The sequence below is a fragment of the Phacochoerus africanus genome, chromosome 14 (assembly GCF_016906955.1).
Source record: "Phacochoerus africanus isolate WHEZ1 chromosome 14, ROS_Pafr_v1, whole genome shotgun sequence".
In the NCBI taxonomy this organism is placed as follows: Eukaryota; Metazoa; Chordata; class Mammalia; order Artiodactyla; family Suidae; genus Phacochoerus; species Phacochoerus africanus.
Genome location: NC_062557.1, coordinates 37,962,896 through 37,983,592, shown reverse-complemented (window position 1 = coordinate 37,983,592; position 20,697 = coordinate 37,962,896). Strand labels below are relative to the sequence as shown.

The 20,697-nt window shown below is 49.4% G+C and overlaps 1 pseudogene; it reads left to right on the top strand.

The window, feature by feature from the left end:
* LOC125113866 (ferritin light chain-like) overlaps nt 1-13,660 on the top strand; it is a 31,710-nt pseudogene extending 18,050 nt beyond the window's left edge.
* The last annotated feature ends 7,037 nt before the right edge of the window (nt 13,661-20,697 follow it).

Genomic DNA, 20,697 nt, shown 5'->3' with positions numbered 1-20,697 from the left:
GCTGTCTGGCTGCCTGACAGTTTTTCTTCCTGGACAAGGTCTCAGCTCAAGACATAAGAGCAGTTGGCCTTATGCTAGAGATGACAAACCGGGGCCTGTGGGACCCATTCAAATATCCTCTTATTTAATGACCGGAAGTTGTGCTTTGTGAATGGGCAAGGGGTCTAGGTGAGAATTTGAGGAGTGAGAGCAGGAGGGACAATGCGGAATTAAGTAACAAAGCCAGCCTGTGTTTCAAAGGTCCATACGGCAGTGCGCAAGTGTGTATTTAGAAGCACCCATCTGAGAGTTGGGAAAGGAAGGTGGCAGGTGCTTCCCGTGTAACCTTACAGGTTTTTTTTTTTCCACCTGAGAGCCTGGGTTTCGGTTTCAGAGAGTGAGAAGGCATCAAATGGTGAAACTGTGCCTGCATTTAAGAGTGCAAGATGCAGCTGGGGATTGCTCAGAAGTGTCACCAGGGGTGTGCATTATTGGGCGAAGGAGCCAGCCTGGAGAGGCCAGTGCTCCTTTTCTACCTAATCAAACCTCCTGGCATTGACAGAGGCAGACTAGGGGTGGAGAGATCTGCCTCACCATTATCTCTGCTCTCCCGGCACCTTCTCCTCCCTCCCCTCCCCCCCTCCCCCCCTTCTCCATCCCAGCTTTGCTCCCGCCTATGAAAAATCAGCAAATAAAAAGTTACATTAACCCCACCCTGACCTCACCGACATAATACACTGCAGGCTGATGCGCTGCCTTTGGAGGCTCGCTGAGAACCTGTCACTCTCCAATGTCCCGAGCACAGCCTGGGGAGCATTTACTGGATAATTAATATATTAAATGCATGAAAAATAGTTACACAGACTTCCCCTCCCCACCCAGGGAAGAGGGGGGTGGGATGCAAAAAAGACAGATTCAGGCTGTATACCATCAATATAAAAGCATCCCCGAATAGCCGTCATAAAAACTGTTCATAATTTTATAGCTTCATTCCTGTTGGAGCACCATAAAGGCAAGTCATATTTTTTACACTCAGGATGCCCCATAAAAAAAAAAAAAAAAAGGAGCAAGCGAGAAAACGAGAACTTGGCAGGAGGCGCTTTACTCTCACCTGAGGGCGAGGGACAAGAAGGCACCCCCCACATTTGTCCTCTCTGACCCCCCCTTTCCCACCCTTTTCTTGGCCTGGCTGTGAATTCTGATGAGTCGATGAGAACAATTATTAATTGGATGACTTGATTACTTTTATTTGGCCTTTTTTATTCTTTTCGCTGATTCCATATTGCCTTTTTATGAGGAAGGAGACGGTAGTGGGAGATGGGGTATCTCTCTGGGTCCAGGTCCTTCAACTCATTTCCCTTTCTTCTGAGCGGCTGGGATGTGAGGAATGAAATGATGGGGGTCTGGTTGGGCCCCCTGGGTGTGTTAAGGTTCAGGTGCAGAAAGGAGCAGAAGCCGTGAGCATGTCTTTTGTGGGAGATGGTAAGGTCTCCAAACCAGACGATGGAAAGAGAAGGAAGAGGAAGGACTGGCACAGAGTAACTTGGTGCTGCCCATCCCCTGACCTTATGTTGCTCTGGGGTGAGCCCCTCAGGGTCCCTGGCAGAAGCCTGATGTTCCTGCACAGGACTCTCCCGCAGACAGTTCCACAGTGCAGGCAGAGAGCGTGGGAGATGAGATACAGACTGAGGCCTGACCCCACCCCCCAACCCTGTGAACAGAGCAGCCAGAGCTCAGAAGGAGGCTGTTCCTCTCGCACAATCAGCCCTGCCGTGTCCCAAGAAGATGAGAAAAGTAAGATGACCCCGTTACAGCAACACCCCCAAACACACACATACACACCACACAAAGGGACACACTGGAAGGCCTTCGGAGAGACCTGTCGCGCTCACGCTGGTCCCAAGACAAACCCTTGACTCCCTTCCTAATCCTGGAGCATGAGAGCAGATCCAGGAAGGATTTCCCTGCTTCACGGGACAGGCTCCCGCCCCAGCCGCGTGCAGGCGAGAGACGCGTATGCGCACTTCTGCTGCCTCCGTGAGGAGCCGCGGACGCATGGGGGAGACAGATACTCACTGAGAGACGTGCGAGGGAGGCGCCCCACCATCTGACACCCCAGCTGCCTGCCCCTTAAGCCCGTGGTCCCTGTGAACGGAGAGGCATGAGGAAGGGCCGGGTGGCTGGATGCCGGGCGCAAGGGGTTGGGACTGGGGCGCGCATCCCCTGCGTGGTCGCTGGCCGTGGTGCTGAAAAGGGAGATCTTCCAGACATTGCGCTTTCCACGCAAGCGTCTGGCTTGGTGTTACGGGTCTGGGTTGATATGCCCATCTTCCCTGAGTATCTGCCACTTTGGTGGGCTTGGGCTGATTTCTTCTCAGCTAAACTGAGTAATGCGTGTCTCCCTTTCTTTGGGGTTTCTGCAGTTTGCCAGCCTTTACTCACCCTGCTGTGCCCGTCTGGTTGAAGCGGCCCCAGAGTGGGCACTATGTCTCTTTCATAAGACTGGGGCATGTGTCATTGAAGAAGAGGCCTCCCCTGATCATACTGGCACTCCCTGGGGCCAAGGGGTCTACCTTCCCCAGGAGTCTGGGGGCTCTGTTATCTCCCATCAGAGAGGCCATCTTTAGACTGTTAACACTCATCAGACTGAAATCTCTCCAAGACATACTTTGTTTTCCCATCACGTTGAGATTTTACTATGCCAGGGTTATACATCTCTCCCTAGATTTAGAAGTGAAGCAAGAGTTGTCTCCAGCATCAAACTGGGGTCACCACCCTCACCCCCAGAATGGAAGGGGATCTGTGTGTGTCTCCTCTATCAAACTAGAGTTTCCTCAAGGATAGGGGCTCAGTTTCCCCAACCAGATTAGAAAGCCTCTACCTTGATCAGAAGCTGGGTTTCTCCCATTGGTCTGGAATGTCTCCCAGATCAGAGGCTTTTATAAGACTGAGAGCCCCCACAATAGTCACTATGATTCCTCCCTAAGACTTGGAGCCCCTCAAGAACAGGGTTTCACCAACAAACTAGAGGCCTCTCTGATGAGAGGCTGAGTCTCTCTCATAAGACTAGGGGCCTCCAGAGTAGGGATTGTGACTTCTTCATAGGAGTCTGAGGGCCCCTCAAGAGCTGAAGTTCCCCCACTACACTGGAAGCTCAAACACATCAGGCTTTTCCAGAGCAAGAGGTGTGTATCCTTTGTTCAGTCCTGCACCAAGAAGAGGTGCTTGGTTCCTGCCATAGTTGAGTCTGACCACACCATCTGTGAACTGGAGAAAAGAGACTAATATTATCAGCCCCCTCCATGTGCCAATCACAGCCCCAGGCCTTTCACACCCATTATTTCATGGCCTCTCCTACAGCCTGCATGACAGATATTCTTATTGTCTCCATCCATGAGATGAGACTGACACCCAGGAATTCTGTTTCAACTCCCTCACCCGCAGTCCTGGCTTCCCCTGTCTCTCACTTTCCCCATGCTCCTGCCTAAGCCTGCTCATCCATTCCTGTAAAAGCAGCCATGTGGGCCAACTCAGGACCAAAATCTCAGGGCCTGAAAGAAACCAGGCTTCAAGCAAAGAAGAAACTATACTCCAAGGTGCATTCTTCCATCCTTGAGTATTCAGGACTGTAGGCAATAGGGGGGCTGGCCTGCAGGTAACCAGGGGACTCACATTCTCTCTAGAAGCCCCTGTTAGTGCTGTGATTCTGCATGCATTGGGAAAGGGGAAGATGAATGGATGAAAGGAGGGCCACTGGGGTACTCTTTGTAAATCAGATTTTATGATTCCACTTTTCCTTTTTTTTTTTTTTTTTTTTTTTGCTAAATGAAAATCTAAGCCCTCCTCCTTCTTATATCCAACATAGTGTCTCAACATGCTGGAGTGAGAGCAGCTATTAGCATCTCTGTATTATACATTGTTTTTGTGTGTGTGTGTTTAATAAAAACAGGTCTACCTCCTCTTCCAGACCAGACCTAAAAATAGAGGGAGGTGGGGGATAAGCATCCTCTTCCCCAAAAGGAAAAGCATCAACTAATTTGAAAAATATTTAAGAAACTCTGGGTCGTCATCCACTCGCCTCTCCCTGCTCCATAATTACACTGCAGTGCCTGATATTTTCATGGGACATTAAACCAGGAGTCAGGTGATGGGTTCCTTCCGTCTACGCCTATCCGTTAGCCGCCAGGCCCCCGCGGACCTTGACATTATTAATAGTCCTATTCATTAAGTATTACTCTTGTAGAATGAGTAGCATAATATTGGCCTGGAGATAGGAACAGGCAGAAGGAATAAGTCAAATTAATTTTCCGGAGCAAACGCCCCGGTTCTGTAAATGACATTCTGTACTGTTAGCATTTTAAATGTGGCACAAATGGCAGGAGACACAATTTGAAAGCAAAATACTAGAAGACATGGCTCAGGGTGGAACGTGGCAGCAGGAAAATCTAAGAGCGTCGGGGACCTGGGGGTGGGAGGGTCTGGCCCATGTAGTATGGGAAGAGGAGGATTTTTTTAATGGGCATTTATTTTAAGTGCAGGTGAGGGAGGAGGGGAGTAGCAGAATCTGTGTGTGTGACAGTGTGTGAGTGTGTGGAGGAGTGTCTCGTAGAATCAGAAGGAGGAATCAATCACAGCTTTCCTTCTCCCTTTCCTCCCCCAAAGGAAGGGTTCAGGGTTGGATCTGAGGGCTTTCTGCCACTTACTCCCTGAGTGGGAGGTTTTTCACCCCTTCCAACTCTTCTGACCAGGTCTAGGGATGGCTAACTCATGCATTCTCATCATGTGAGGTTTCATAGGTAAGAACACTCAACCTTCAGTCCACTGGTACAACAATACATGCCAACTCTGGGACAAACCTTGGGTTATAGAGGGTGGGGCACATACAAATTGGTTAGGCGAGGCCCTGTACCCTAGAAGCTTAGAGTCCAGTGGTTGATGGAGCCAGAAGGAGCCCAGGTAACTGTGGTACAATGCAGTTTGTAATAAGGGCAATGTCAGAGGGAAATATAAAGATTTAGAATGCTCAAGATAGAAAGAGCTGGAGTTCCTGTGGTGGTGCCGTGGGTTAAGGATCCAGTGTGGCTACAGCTGTGGAGTAGATTGCAGCTGCAGCTTGGATTCAATTCCTGGCCCAAGAACTTCCATAGGCTGCAGGTGTAGGCAAAGAAAGAAAAAAAAGAAAGGGCCCACTGCACTAGAAGACATTGCTAGAGGTGATGACATTTAACCTGAAGGGTGAGCAGAATTCAAATTAATGGAGAAGGGCGATTCAGGTGAAAGGAATGGGATGAACCAAGACTGGAGGTATCTAAGGGACCAACTTGAATAAGAGACAGTAGGCCATTGTCCAGGACAGAAATCTTGAGAAGGGTCATCATTAGTGATGAGATTGGGAAGGTCACTCTCAGAGAATCCTGTACGTCAGTTAGCTGAAAACACAGATGCTAGTCTGGGAAGATGGTACCTTTTCTGAAGTCCATACTCCTGCCTCATTCTCCCCCAGGCATAGGGGCAGGTGCTTGGCGGGATCGAGGGGAAGAGCACTGTGGATTACAGCTCATGTCTTGGATGGTTTCTGGGACCAGACTGGTGTATCCCAGTCAGTGGCTAGGCAAACCAATGGTTGAAAATAACACTGTAATTCAGTAAAGTTAGGCTGTAGGCAAGTAAAAAGATCAATGTCAGAGTTCCCATGGTGGCACAGTGGATGGAAACAAATCTGACTGGGAATCATGAGGTTTCAGGTTCAATCCCTTGCCTCGCTCAGGGGGTTAAGGATCTGGCATTGCCGTGAGCTGTGGTAGAGGTTGCAGATGTGGCTCAGATCTGGCATTGCTATGGCTGTGGCGTAGGCCAGTGGCTACAGCTCCAATTAGACCCCTAACCTGGGAACCTCCATATGCTGCAGATGCAGCCCTTAAAAAGACAAAGGACAAAAAAAAAAGGTAAATGTCCACACATACAACCCTATGATTCCTACCAGGAAGCCAGAAGCAGAGCTTTTTTCTATTTAATATTCACTTTCCTTTTTTTTTCTTTTTTTAAAATTTTTATTTTTTTAATTATTATTATTATTATTATTATTTTGTCTTTTTTTGCTATTTCTTTGGGCCGCTCCCGCGGCATATGGAGGTTCCCAGGCTAGGGGTCTAATCGGAGCTGTAGCCACTGGCCTAAGCCAGAGCCACAGCAACTCAGGATCCAAGCCACGTCTGCAACCTACACCACAGCTCACGGCAACGCCGGATCGTTAACCAACTGAGCAAGGGCGGGGAATGAACCCACAACCTCATGGTTCCTAGTCGGATTCGTTAACCACTGCGCCATGACGGGAACTCCTTTTTTTTTTTTTTTTCTTTTTTAAAGGGCTGAACTCTTGGCATATGAAAGTTCCCAGGGTAGGGGTCAAATCAGAGCTGCAGCTGCCAGTATATGCCACTGCCTGCAACGTGGGATCCGAGCTGCATCCGCAACCTACGCCACAGCTCATGGCAACACCAGATCCTTAATCCACTGAGTGAGGCCAGGGATCAAACCCACATCCTCATGGATACTAATTGGATTCATTTCCTCCGTGCCACAATAGGAACTCCTGGTGGTTTTTTTTTTTTTAATAAGTCCAGCACTCATCACTACCTAAGCGCTCTCATATGTTTCAAACATCCCAAGAGACGGGCAGAGACTTATCCCCTGGTCTCATACTTAACTATGTTCCTGTCCTTTTTACCCAATCCTCCTCCAGGTTGCAGAAGGCTTCTTTCTCCTCCTCCTTGAGCAAGGCAATAGCTAAACTTATCCAGATTCTGACTGGAACCTGAGGTCATTCAGGATCTGAGGAAACAAAATCCCTGAGGTACAGACCCTAGAATCCATCCTTAAGGAAATTGCGGAAGAGATATAAGCACACAAACAACTTAATGCATTGCAGTGCACATTAAAACTGTTAAACCCACAACAGCCATCACTTCCATCACAATCAGTATGTGCCAGATCCTGTTCTAAGTGCTTTTCTCTATATTAACTCATTTAATCCTTAATCAATGTTATGAGGTCAGTATTGTTATCCCCACTTTATAGATGAAAAAACTGACACACACAGAGGTTAACGTCCCATCATACCAGGAATAAGTGGCAGGTCCAGGATTTAAATTTAAGCAGCTTGGCTCCAGAGCTCAATCTCTTAATGCCACCCAGGGCCTAGGGGGACTCAGGTCCAGGGAGACAGTCTGGAAGGTTCTTAGGATCAGAAAAACCCCATGTGTTAGCATCTCAGACAGGGCTGAGAGAAAGAAACCCTCTTCCCCAAGTCCAGGGGAGGAGATGCTATCTCAAGTCTGCCTGATCCGTGTTTGGCCTTGGCCTGTCCAGGACAGAGAGCTAGAGCCAGGATGCTGACTCTTCTTAGTCCCCACTTCTGACACTGGCCCTGCTCACGTTACCAGGAAAAAGGAAGGAGTGTAACGGAAAGAGCATGCAGTTGGGAGTCAAGAGCCTAATCCATCCCTATGGATCTTCAAGAAGCCGTGGCCTCTCCGAGACTCAACTCTTCATCTGTGAAATGAACCTAAACCAGGTGCTTATCTCCCAGCTCTGACATACTTCTAAAGTGATTCTCAGCTTTGGATTCACATTGGAATCACCTGAGTAGCTTTTTTTTTTTTTTTTTAAGAACACAAAAACTTGAGCCACACCCCGGCCTACTGAATCAGAACCACTTGAGATATAACCCCACAACATTAGCATTGAAACAACCTGCCCCAGTGATTCTCATATGCATTCGTGGTCTCTAGAACCCAGGAGTAGGAGTTCTGGATCAGCAGTAATGAAACCAACTAGTACCCATGAGGATACAAGTTCGATCCCTGGCCCCACTCAGTGGGTTAAAGGATCCAGCATTGCCACAAGCTGTGGTGTCGGTCACAGATGTGGCTCTAATCTGGCATTGCTGTGGCTGTGGTGTATGTCACAGATGTGGCTCTGACCTGGCAACTGCAACTTCAATTCAACCCCTAGTCTGGAAACTTTCATATGCCACAGGTGCAGCCCCATAGAGCAAAAAAAAAAAAAAAAAAAAAAAAAAAAAAAAAATAGAATCCAGGTGCTTTGATGAACTAAGGCTGCACTCCCCTTCTAGCCTAGTCAGAGATCTTAGAAACTGGTGACTAGGGTCATGGTTGAAGGGCTATGAGGAAATAGTTTACAGATTTAAAAGACCATCGCAATGGACCCAAGAACCCCAGAGTAGCCTCAGAACATAGAAAAGCAGCCTTTCAAGAATGACTGACTAGAACCAAACTGCATTTCTGTGAACTAGTCTCCAAGCTGGGGACCACAAGAGGTCTCAGGACAGTGAATCCGGCTCATCCTTCTTACTCCTGGCATTCCAGACTCTTCAAAGTTAGCATCTCCCCTCATTTTTGGACGTGTCTCCCTTCATAAGTTCCTCCTAGAGAACTGGGGTGCCTGCCTCCCTCCAGACCCCACTGGGGCCCCGCATCTTTTGAGGGTAGGGAGGAGGACCTCTTCCGCCCAACCCCAGAGGAGAAGCTGCATCTCCCCCCACCCCAGAACTGAATAAATACATTTAGCACCGCCTCCGCCTTTTTTTTCCCAATTTAGTATTGTTTAATATGCATTTAATCAGGCCATTCGGTATTACAGCGGCTATGTAGCGTGACTCCCCCCGCGGGCGCGGGGGGAGGGCGTTATAGGCCATTAGGCTAAAGTAATATGTATGAGGAGTCACTTTTCCCCAGGGCGCAGTAACTATTTTTGCTCCCCAGTCGTCCCCATTAAATCATTAAACCTCATGACTATACTTTCTGAACTCTACCATGATCTTTAAAAAGCCAAGCATTAAAGGGCAGCTGTCACCCTCCACCGCCCAGGCCTCGCGCTTTATGTATTCACAGCATTAAGTCCTTTGTCAGTCTATACATCATTGGTGCAGGGGTGGGGGTGGGGTGGGAGGTGGTAGCAGTGCTTGAGGAGTCGATCTGGCCCCCATCTCTCGCCCAAGGGGTCTGATGACCGACCCCTCCCTGAGAGAAGGCAGGTTTCCCAGGACTGCCTGGCTGGTCCCACAAGGGCTTGCCAAGCAGTGAGCTGTCCGTGGTGCTGAAATCCTGTCCCACTGAGGGACGTGATCCCCTCCCTCTCCAACCAACTGCATTTGGCTTTCTCAACTGGTAAGTCATTTTCTAACCGAATATATTCTGAAAGTCCCTACTTTTCCTCTATAGTGGGTATGATACTGGCTGAGGAAAGTTGTGGAGTAGCGGAAGAGTCTGTGGATTGGGATTCGAAAAGCAACTAACTAGTACATTTGGACAAGTCTGAGCATCAATTTCTTCAGTGGTAAACAGTGATAATGCCTATCACACAGGATTATTAGATTTAGATAACATTATATTGGTTTAAAGTTATTTGCAGACCATAAACACTTCATATATAATGATATGTATTAATGTGTTCATGATAAATATTGATACTAATTTTGTTTTTATTAGTAAAGGTTTATTTTATGCTGTTACTACTATTTACTATTGTTGTTGTGGATAGGCATTACTCCAGAACCGTTTCCCAGGATCTTCCTTCTCCCCTAGGAAATCTCCCCACACAAGGATGAAAAAAAGGACTCTTCTCAACAGCAAAAGAGAGGTGGTATGTTTTTATTTATTCCCTTCCTATGAGTTGAAGTGAAGAGAACCCTGGAGTCCCTTCTCCTAAGATCCAGTCTCAAGCCCATGGGGTTTCTGCCCAACCCCAATTCCAACTTTCTAATCCTCACCCCGACACACAGGTGCTTTTCTCACAGCACCCCTACAACCGGTCTCACCATAAAAATAAAAGCTGGGCAGGGAAGGGTTAAGCATCTCAGTAACCCCCATCAGGGTCCTCTTCCCTGGCTGGGAAACAATGGAGCCATCAGTCTATATTTGACCTCTGCTCCTGCAGCGTTTATGACTTATTCCTCTCCTCCACAGCCTGCTGTGATTCAGCCTTCAATCTCCCACTCCTTGCCAGAGCAGAGCTGGCCCTCCCCCAACATCCTCCCCAGCCTCTTAGGTCTCCCTCCTTCCCCTTTTCTCACCTCCCTTCCTCACCTCTCTCCCAGATTCCATCCTGTGTCATTCCCCCCATTTTCTTGCATTTCCCCCCTCCCCATATTCCCCTTTCAATTTCTCTACCCCAACTTCCATTCTCCCTTTCTTTTTGGGCTTTTCTTCCCTTTCCTCCCTTCCTTCCTCCATCCCTCCCTCTTCCCTCCCTTATCCCTCCCCCTCCCTTTCTCCCTTCCTCCATCCCTTCCTTCCTTCCTCCCTCCCTCCCCTCTCCCTTCCTCCATCTCTCCCTTATCCCTCCCCCTCCCTTTCTCCCTTCCTCCCTCCCTCCCTCCCTTCTCCCTCCCCCTCCTTTTCTCCCTTCCTCCTTTCCTTCCTTCCTTCCTCCTTCCCTCCCTTTCTCCCTCCCTCCTTCCCTCCCTTCCTCCCTTCCATCCTTCCTTTCTTCCTCCCTCCCTTTCTGCCTTCCTCGATTCCTTCCTTCCTCCCCGGTTTTCTCTTTCTCCCCTTACTACACTAACTTAGCAGTGGACATGCTAGACCTAGGTAAGAATGCTTGGAAAATCTCAGCTTGCCCTCTTCTCTCCCTCTAACAATCTCAAATCTACAGCTCCCTCTCTGCTCATCCCCCATCCCTGACATCGTTGTGTCCAACAGTGGTCATGCATTGGCACAATGAAGGTGTGGGGAATGGGGAAGACGCCGCATCCATTTATGGGATGGAGGGTGTGATGCTAATGTTGCCCAGACTAGAGAAGAGATGAATGGAGGGTTTTGTCAAAGAGGAGGAACTTTGGTGTGTAGAAATTGAAAAAGAGCATACAGGCCTGAATATCAGGAAGAACCAGATTCAGTCCTGGCTCATCCACCTATGGAGTGACCTTGGACAAGCCACTTAGCCTCTTTGAGCATCTCCCTGCCCTGAAAAATGGGTGTTAATAATGCCTGCCTTGACCTGGGTTGCAAGGTTGCTGTAAGGATCAAGAAATATAAAGAGTGTAAAACAGTGTTGTAAACTATAGAGGGCCATAAAAATACAACACGGGGGGGTGTATATTGTTTTTTCTTGGGGTGTCGTCTGGCTGTCCTGCCCCATCTCACCCCCACCCCCGTAGCTGGGTAGAGACAGCAATGATCCCAAACACCTGTATAGCACTTTCCAATATTAAAAGCACTTTGACAGAGTTTTCACATTTAAAGTAGCCTTATGGATGGAAGGCATATCTTTGGCACCATTTTATAGATGTTGCCACTAAGGCTTAAGTGGGTTTGAAGTGACTTGCCCAAGGCCACAACACTATTAAGTAATAAAGCCAAGACTCAAGCTTAAGTTTTCCACCTCCAAGTTCATTGCTCTTTCCACCAACCCCTGTGACTTCTCACTTGCCCTCCAGTCCCCCAGGTGAGAGGGCACTGTCCTACCAGCCTGTTACCCTCCTTGCACTGTTTACATGCCCACCTTCCTCCAGCAATGGTGAGTTCCATGAAAAGAGAGAACAGATCTGGTGGGCACTGAATGAATGAATGAATAAATGAATGAATCCCCCACACTCTTCATCACATAGTGAGGCAGGGCTATGCCCCGCAAGGTGAATTACAACTTGTTCCTCTTCTTCACAACTCCAGAGGACTCTGGTCTCTGGTACAAGAGCCTCTTGGGGGGAGGGGTCCAGCCTGCAACCCCCCTACAAATGCACACATTGCTCAGCCCCTACCCCCAGCCCTGTGACAGCAGACTCTGTAATGAATGACTCTGTAGTGGGGCCCAGCAAAAGGACAGGAGGGCACGAGACAAATCATAGCTGCCAGGCGCTAATCTTCCCCTGGGAAAGTCACCTCCACCCCCCTCATCCATCACTGGGCACTGGGCTGCCAACAACACCCCTCCACGTACACACCCAAGACAACTGCCCAGGCCCTGGAGAGTACATAGAGAGGCGGGTTGCAGCACACACACGGGAGCTTCTTCACACAAGCAGAATAGCCCACGCAAAAACGGCCATTATTGCTCCACCCACGGCCCCCAGCCTCAGATCTCCAGCCCCCAGAAAAAAATAATGTCTGATGATTCCAAATAAATCGGCTGAGCCATACATTTGTTTAACTGGCTACAAAAGGTTTGTTGAGAATCTATTCCAGGTAAAGCAATGTGGTACAGAGGACACAGAGGTGAACAGAACAGGGTCTAGTCCTAAAGGAGCTCGTGGTCCAGCAGGGGATCTGAGACAGACCAAGGGACTTGGGAAGGAGAGGGACACCGATGTAAGAGAAGAGGAGGGAGGGATTTCTCCCAGCTGAAGGTGCAGGAACAGCTTCAGGAAGGAGGACCTTGAAGGATGGATGGCATTTAGAGGGAGAAGAAGAAAGCAGCTGGGAGCAGGAAATGGGCTAAGCCAAGGCAGAGCATGGAGGCGAGGTGGGCATTTGAGAAAGGCAATACATTCTGCAGGAAAGGGGCAAGGAAAGATGACACTGAGACCCATCCACTGAATGCCACACACTCCCTCAGGCTCATTAATTCCCAAAACACATACGAAGAATCCCAGCATCATGAAAGAGAGGAGCGGGTCCATCTCTACCAGAGATCAATGTCATGGAGATGTGTCTAACCACGGGAACCTCTTCCAGATGTGAAGCTATGGGGAGCAGTGCGCTCAGTGGTCCCATGGATGCATCTCTTGCTTCAACAGTGTTTGGATGGAACAGACCCAACAATGCACCTTGCTCCATCCTCTGATACCTTCCAACCCATTTTCCAGTCACAATCTTCAGCTATCCTCAGCCTCCAGGACCAGCCAACACCCTTCTTTTTTGTTTTGTTTTGTTTAGTTCTGGTTTTTTTAGGGCTGACCAGTGGCATATGGAAGTTCCCAGGCTAGAGGTCAAACTGGAGCTACAGCTGCCAGCCTATACCACAGCTATGCCAGATCCGAGCTGCATCTGCGACCTACACCGCAGTTCACAGCAACACCTGATCCCCGACCCACGGACTGAGGCCAGGGATCAAACCCGCATCCTCATGGATACTAGATGGATTCATTTCTGATGCGCCACAATGGGAACTCCGGCCAACACAATTTTTTGAGCTTAACTCATTACCAGTCAACCCTGAGCTCCCAGATTCATCAGAATTATTCCACAAAGGTGGAGGCCATTGTCAACAGCCTGGTCAATACGCATGTGTAGGCCACCGACACTTACCTCTCTTGGGGCTTCTATTTCCTCCGGAGGGCGTGAGCCACTTTTTTGAGAATTGGCCTAGGAGAAGCCCAAGGATGCTGAGCGTCTCTTGAAAACATAAAACCAGCACAGCAGTGCACACTCTTCCAGGATGTGCAAAAGCTGGATCAAGAGGAGTAGTGTAAAACCTGGGGCCCTATGAAAGCCACCATTCTCACAGAAAAGAACTGAACCAGGCCCTTTTGGGTCTGCATGTCCTGGGTTTTGCCCACATGGACTCCCACCTCTGTGACTTCCTGGAGAGCCACCTATGGGATGAGCAGGTGAAGCTCATCAAGAAGACAGGTGACCACCTGACCAACCTCCATAGGCTGATAGGTCCCCAGGATGGACTGGGAAAGTGTCTCTTTGAAAGGCTCACCTTCAAATACAACTAGGAGCCTCTGGAGCCCAGTGGCCTTTGAAGAGTGCATCGGGTGTTGGGGCATCTGCCAAAATCCCAAGAACTCCTTCTCTGCAGCCACTAGGCAGTTTTGTGTTTTTTGGTTTTTTTTTTTTTTTTTTTTTTTGGCCACCCTACAGCACATGGAGTTCCCTAGCCAGGGATCAGATCTGAGCTTCAGAAATGCCAGGTCCTTAACCCGCTGTGCCAGGCCAAGAATTGAACCTGTGTCCCAGTGCTCTCAAGATGCCACAGATCCCATTTTGCCATAGTGGGAGCTCCTAGGCAGATTTTTAACCACCCTGGAGCCTTCTCCCAAGGCTTGGAAATAAAGCTTTTTTTCAGGGGGGAAAAAAAAAGCCGCAGGGCCACAGATCTATATCCATAAGCCATGTCATTGCGCAGTCACCCTCCAGGCCAGCACTCACTGAGCGCTGTTCTCAGAGCTTCACATGCGTTATCTCCCACTAGAATGTAAGCCCATGGGCCACTGAATGTCACACTGCGTAATCCCCCTTAATACACAGGTAATATTCAGTAAGTTTTCACCGAATGAATGATTGAGCTCATGGGCTCATTTAATGGGGTTGTTATCAGATAAATACAAATACTACCCACCCACCCCATTTTTTTATTTTTTATTTTTTGTCTTTTTAGGGCCACACCCTTGGCATATGGAGGTTCCCAGGCTAGGGGCTGAGCCTACACCACAGCCACAGCCACAGCCACAGCCGCAGCAACATGGGATCTGAGCTGCATCTGTGACCTACACCACAGCTCACGGCAATGCCAGCTCCTTAACCCACTGAGTGAGGCCAGGGATTGAACCTGCATCCTTATGGATATTAGTCAGATTCGTTTCTGCTGAGCCACGAAGGGGACTCCCCGTCCCACCTCCATTTTACAGAAGGGAAAACTCAGTCTCGGAGAGATGAGGTAACCTGCCTTCTGGTCATGCAACTAGCAAGTGGAGGGTCCTCTATGCAAATACAGCTGGGTCACCAGTGCCAGCTCTCTGCCTGCCGTGCTGAGTAGCAGCCTAGCTTTTATGTCTCCGCAGTCATGGTTATGCTTCAAGAAGGCATAATTTGAACCTACTCTTTCAGAAGTTGCATAATCATGAGCTCTTGAAACAAGGCACTAATATATAAGTTTCTCCATTTCTCCAGTTATACACACTCAGTCAGCCCACTTTAAGAAAGCCCAATAGAAACAAAAACACCCAATTTCCCAAGTAGATAAATCTAGGAGGGCTCATTTGCTTTACAAAAAAAAAAAAAAAAAATCTTTGCATCATAGAAAAAGAAAAAAGAGGAGTTTCCAAAGGGTGATTTTTTTTGGGGGGTCTTTTTGCCATTTCTTGGGCAGCTCCCGTGGCACATGGAGGTTCGCAGGCCAGGGGTCGAATCGGAGCTATAGCCACCGGCCTAGGCCACAGCCACAGCAACATGGGATCCAAGCCACGTCTGTAACCTACACCACAGCTCACAGCAACACCGGATCCTCAACCCACTGAGCAAGGCCAGGGATTGAACCCACAACCTCATGGTTCCTAGTCGGATTCGTTAATCACTGAGCCACAACGGGAACTCCCCAAAGGGTGATTTTAAGTAGTGGAACTGGGTGCTGCAGTTCTTCCCTGAAGGGGATGGAGGGAGGTCACTGACATTCGTGGATCCACCCATACCAGGCACTTTAGCATCCTGTAGAGGAGATATTTTACCCCCATTATTTATATATTTGTTTGGTTGGTTTTTAGGGCTGCACCCACAGCATATGGAAGTTCCTGGGCAAGGGTTTGAATTGGAGCTGTAGCTGCCGGGCTATGCCACAGCCACAGCCACACCAGATCTGAGCCGTGTCTTCCACCTACACCACAGTTCACAGAAACGCCAGACCCTTAACCCACTGAGCAGGGCCAGGAATCAAACCTGCCTCCTCATGGATACTAGTTGGGTTCATTACCACTGAGCTACAATGGGAACTCCTTATGCCCATTTTAGAGATAAGAAAACTGAAGATCAGATTCAACACATTTAGTCATTGAACAGTTGCTCCTTCCAGCTCTGTGCTAGAAACCAGCACAGGCCCCAGGAAAGCAGCAAAGTACAGGCACATCTTTGCCTCCCATGGCGCTTGTATTCTAATGGGAAGAGATCCACGATAAACAATAAATGAATAAGTGAACAAGTCTTCCAGAAAATGTCAGGTTTCTGACAAATGCTATGAAGGAAATGCATAGGGTGATAGAAAACCGTGGTGTCTAGAATTCTTCTTTTTTATTTATTTATTTATTTTTTGCCCATGCTTATGGCATGTGGAAGTTCCCCAGCCAGGGATTGAACTTGAGCCATAGTAGCCACCCAAGTTGCTGCAGCAACAATGCCAGATCCTTAACCAGCTGCACCACAAGGGAACTCTGAGCTGGGGTGTCTAATGCAGATATGGAGGCGTAAGGAGACCCCTTGTACAGGGAAGGGAGGGAGGGAAGAGGAGGAGAGGGAGGGAAGGAAGAAAGAAATGGGGGAGGGGAGTATTCAGCCTTTCCCTCTATCCCATCACCTCTGCAGAAATCCAAATGGGAAGACTTGCTAGAGAAGCAAAGTGGATGAAAGCCACTGTCCATCTCAGACCTGAAGTTAACTCAGGAGCCCCCGGCACCAATTCTCTGAGAAAACAGGAATGTGATTTGCAAAATTCCAGCTCAGCCAGCTTGGAGGGAGCACTGGAGCAAGGAGGGCTGGGGCTGTGGGGGGAGAAGGTGATGCCGACTGACCAAAGTGAAGCTTGGGGAGGGATTAAGAGCCAGACCTTATGGCTCAGCTACTGAAGGGCACGTGTCGGCAGAGGGGATGTTTGACCTCTTTGCCCTCCAGTCTCGTCTGTAAAATGGGGGTGATGATCGGCCCCCACCCTGAGGGCCGTGGGAAGGATTAAATGAATCCGTGTGCCACCCAAGGGCCTTCACCTTTAGCGTGTGCTGGAGTCCAAGGATGCGGATGAGGAAAGAGGGCAGGAGGGAGAAGGAAGGGGCAGAACTGGAGAGAGGTGGAGGGAAACGACGCCAGGAAGGGAAAGCAGATGGGAGCCTGGTGACAAGGTTTCTCTTCAACTTCCCCCAAAGCTTAATAGATTTCTAAATAGGCTTATTAGCACCACCTATGAATTCTTTTAAAGGACCTAATTATAAAACACCAAACTAGCTAATTAGGTTTCCCGAGCTTGCCTTGACACAGGTGCAAACTGGCTCTCTGGATGGTAGTCCTGGCAAAGCCTGCAGGGTCGGATCAATGGGGGTGGATGGGAGGGAGGACTGCCTGGGACCCACAATTAGGCCTGTAACTGTCGGGGACCCTCCTGCCTGGAGATGCTCGCTGTCTGACCTCTCTCACCTGGCGGGCAGTAGCAGCGTGCCTGCAAAACAGAGCTAAGCTTCCCTTGGGCCCATCTGAGCTTAGGGCTGAGGATGAAGCAAGCAGATGTGCCCAGAATCCCGTTCAGGGGCGCTGCATTCAGGCTGATGGGTCAAGGAATCAGGCCCTTGGCCTTCCTCCTTCCATTCCTCTCTGAGCAGAAATGCCCAGGGCAGGGGCTGGTGAGATGCTGAGAAAATGCACTTGGCTTATATGTCATCATTGGAGGGATGGGTGTGTTTGGGGGGGGGGGGGTAGTGAAATGGCAGAGATGGCTATGCCCCTCCCCAATTAAATTAGAGGACCCCTGCAGGGGTGAGGGGCTGAGTTCTCAAGTGCTGGATGGTGAGCACAGGAAACCCTGTCTCCACTACCAGTAACAAGAGCTTCACCTGGGAGAAGTTAAATATGCAAATTATTGGGTACCACCCAGAGGTGGGGCGGAGCAAAGCGAGTTGGGATGAGCCCTCCTGGAGATGCTGATGCTCGCTCCAATTTGAGCTCTGCTCTCGTGTATATGGGAGGAGGGAGGCCCATTGATCAATGCAGCTGCCAATGGTGGTGCTGTGGCTGAGGGGGATCTCGAAGGCTGTTTCTTAAATTAAACTAAATGATGGCCATTAAGGGGGCAGCCCCTGCACATAATTAATTCTCCTTTAGCTAAAAGGAGCAGGTGAGAAGCGGACAGCTCCTGCCTCACCCTCATTCCTCTGCCACCCTCCCCGTCCCCAGGGTCCTTCTCAGGGTCCCCTTCTGTCTGGTGGCCCCACCGGAGTCTGAGAGCTATGGGCAACATCACACCCACTTCCCCAAGCTCCACACAACTGTCCCCTTCTCTAATACTCACCCCCCACTTTTATTTTTGCTTTTTAGGGCCGCACCCATGGCATATGGAGGTTCCCAGGTTAAGGGTCCAATCGGAGCTGTAGCTGCCGGCCTGCACCACATCCACAGCAACGCGGGATCTGAGCCACGTCTTCGACCTACACCACAGCTCACGGCAACGCTGGATCCTTAACCCACTGAGCGAGGCCAGGGATCGAACCAGCAACCTCACTTGTTTCCGCTACGCCACGATGGGAACTCCCCATGATACTCACCCCTTTTGCCAGCTCCGTCTTTGTCCCCCAGCTCCTCTGCAGCCACACAGGGTCCCAATGTCCCTTTTTCACCAGAGCATTTCCACTTTGACTAGCTTGACACTTTAAATATGTGGGCACTATTTGGTTTATTTTATTTTATTTTATTTTATTGCTTTTTAGGGCCGCACCTGTGGCATATAGAGGTTCCCAGGCTAGGAGTCAAATCAGAGCTACAGCTGCCAGCCTACGCCAGAGCCACAGTAACGTGGGATCTGAGTCACGTCTGCAACCTAAACCACAGCTCACGGCAACACCAGATCCTTAACCCACTGAGCAAGGCCAGGGATTAAACCCACCACCTCACAGTTACTAGTTGGATTCGTTTGCCCTGCACCGCAATGGGAACTCCATCGTGATTTAAAACCATGATTTCAATCATGGGTGCCTTGGAGTTAAGAGGTGTAAAAAAGCTTGGGGCTGGAAACCCACACACCAGGCCTTTCCAGCCCCAGCAGACCAAGGCAAAACCAAAGTCCTGGGGCAGATCAGACTGTCCTTTTATTTTATTTTATTTTTTGTCTTTTTGCCATTTCTAGGGCTGCTCCCGCAGCATATGGAGGTTCCCGGGCTAGGGGTCGAATCAGAGCTGCAGCCGCTGGCCTACACCAGAGCCACAGCAGCTTGGGATCCGAGCCGCGTCTGTGACTTACACCACAGCTCACGGCAACGCCGGATCCTTAACCCACTGAGCAAGGCCAGGGATCAAACCCACAACCTCATGGTTCCTAGTCGGATTCATTAACCACTGAGCCATGACAGGAACTCCCAAGCTGTCCTTTATGGGCTGTGTGACCCCAGACAAGTCCACTCACCTCTCTGAGCCTCATTTCCACAGCTCTCAGATTATAGGTGATGCCACCTATCTCGTTAGGTCTTAGTGAGAATGAAACTCTATGTGGGAAGCACCTAGGCAGCCCCAGTTACACATTGGGGGGGATCGCACTCCTCTCTCCGCTCCCTTCCATGGCTTCCATGTGGCTTCAAATCGGGCTCTTTCTCAATGACCCAGAGAGGACAGCTCACCCCTTTCGTCCCATTAATAAATCCTAGAGTCCAGGTACCAAGGCCAAGTTCAGTACAGTTCAACAAACCTCTCACAGGCACCCTGATAGTGGCTGAAGATGCAGAGACAGAATGAGAAAGGACCCAGTACTGCAGAAGGTCAAGTGTGGTGGGAGAGATGCATTTATAATGTATCCTTAAGAAGAAGGGAGAAGGAGTTTCCGTCGTGGCTCGGTGGTTAGTGAATCCGACTAGCATCCATGAGGAGGCGGGTTTGATCCCTGACCTCAAGCCAGGTTAAGGATCCAGCATTGCCATGAGCTGTGGTGTTGCAGACATGACTCGGATCTCGGATCCATGCTGTGGCTGTGGCACAGGCCAGCGGCTTCAGCTCCAATTGGACCCCTAGCCTGGGAACATCCATATGCTGTGGGTGCCGCCATAAAAAGACAAAAAAAAAAAAAGAAGAAGAAGAAGAAGAAGAAGGGAGAAGAGTTCCTGTTCTGGCTCGGCAGTGACAAACCTGACTAGTGACCATGAGGATGAGGGTTCGATCCCTAGCCTTGCTCAGTGGGTTAAGGATCTAGCATTGCCATGAGTTGTAGGATAGGTCACAGATGCAGCTCAAATCCCCAGTTGCTGTGGTTGTGGCGTAGGCTGGCAGCTGCAGCTCCAATTTAACTCCTAGCCAGGGAACTTCCACAGGCTGCAGGTGCAGCCCTAAAAAGAAAGAGAAAAGGGAGGAAGCAGTGTGGTGCCCCCAAATAGAGTTGTTTTGGAGACAGAGTGGGTTCAAATCTTGGCTTCGCTAAGTAACCAGGTAATCTTGTGCAAATGGCTTAATCTCTTTGTGTCTCCCTTCCCTACTTTTTAAGATGAGGGGAAAATAAGAATTTCAAAGAATGGGCTTGCAGATGTTGTGGGTAAGTACCAGGCAGAAAATTGTGTCACTATTATTATGATTATAATGAAGTCAGGGGGCTTCCTTGTCCTCCAGGAGCCCGCCCTTCCTCTGCAGGGACAGGGGCTGAGCCGTTCCAGTGGCCCCAGGCTTTGGGGTTAACCAGATGATCCTTTAATACACAAAGAAACCCCAAATAGCTTAACCTCAGCTGAGGCACAGAGGGCCCAGCTGCCCCAGCAAGTGCTGGCCCCGAATCCTGTGCTCCATTATTGCGTCTGAAAATCCGTTAAAATTTCACACAATTTCCTGCACAGCAGTGCGCTTCATAATGCTGGGAGCCAAGCCGGCCCAGTAATTGGGACCAGAGTGGGGCAGAGTCCAAAGCAATTAATCCAGCCTCCTTCCTTGTTTGCGCCAGGATAAGCCTGACGGGGTGGAGAGTAATTGGAAAGGAGCGGCCTCCATCCCCAACTCCAAATTAATATTTTCCTGTCCTGATTTAATTCCGCCCGGGAACAGTGACACAGAGACACGCCGTGTCAAGCGCTAAGTAATCCGCTATGAGCCACCT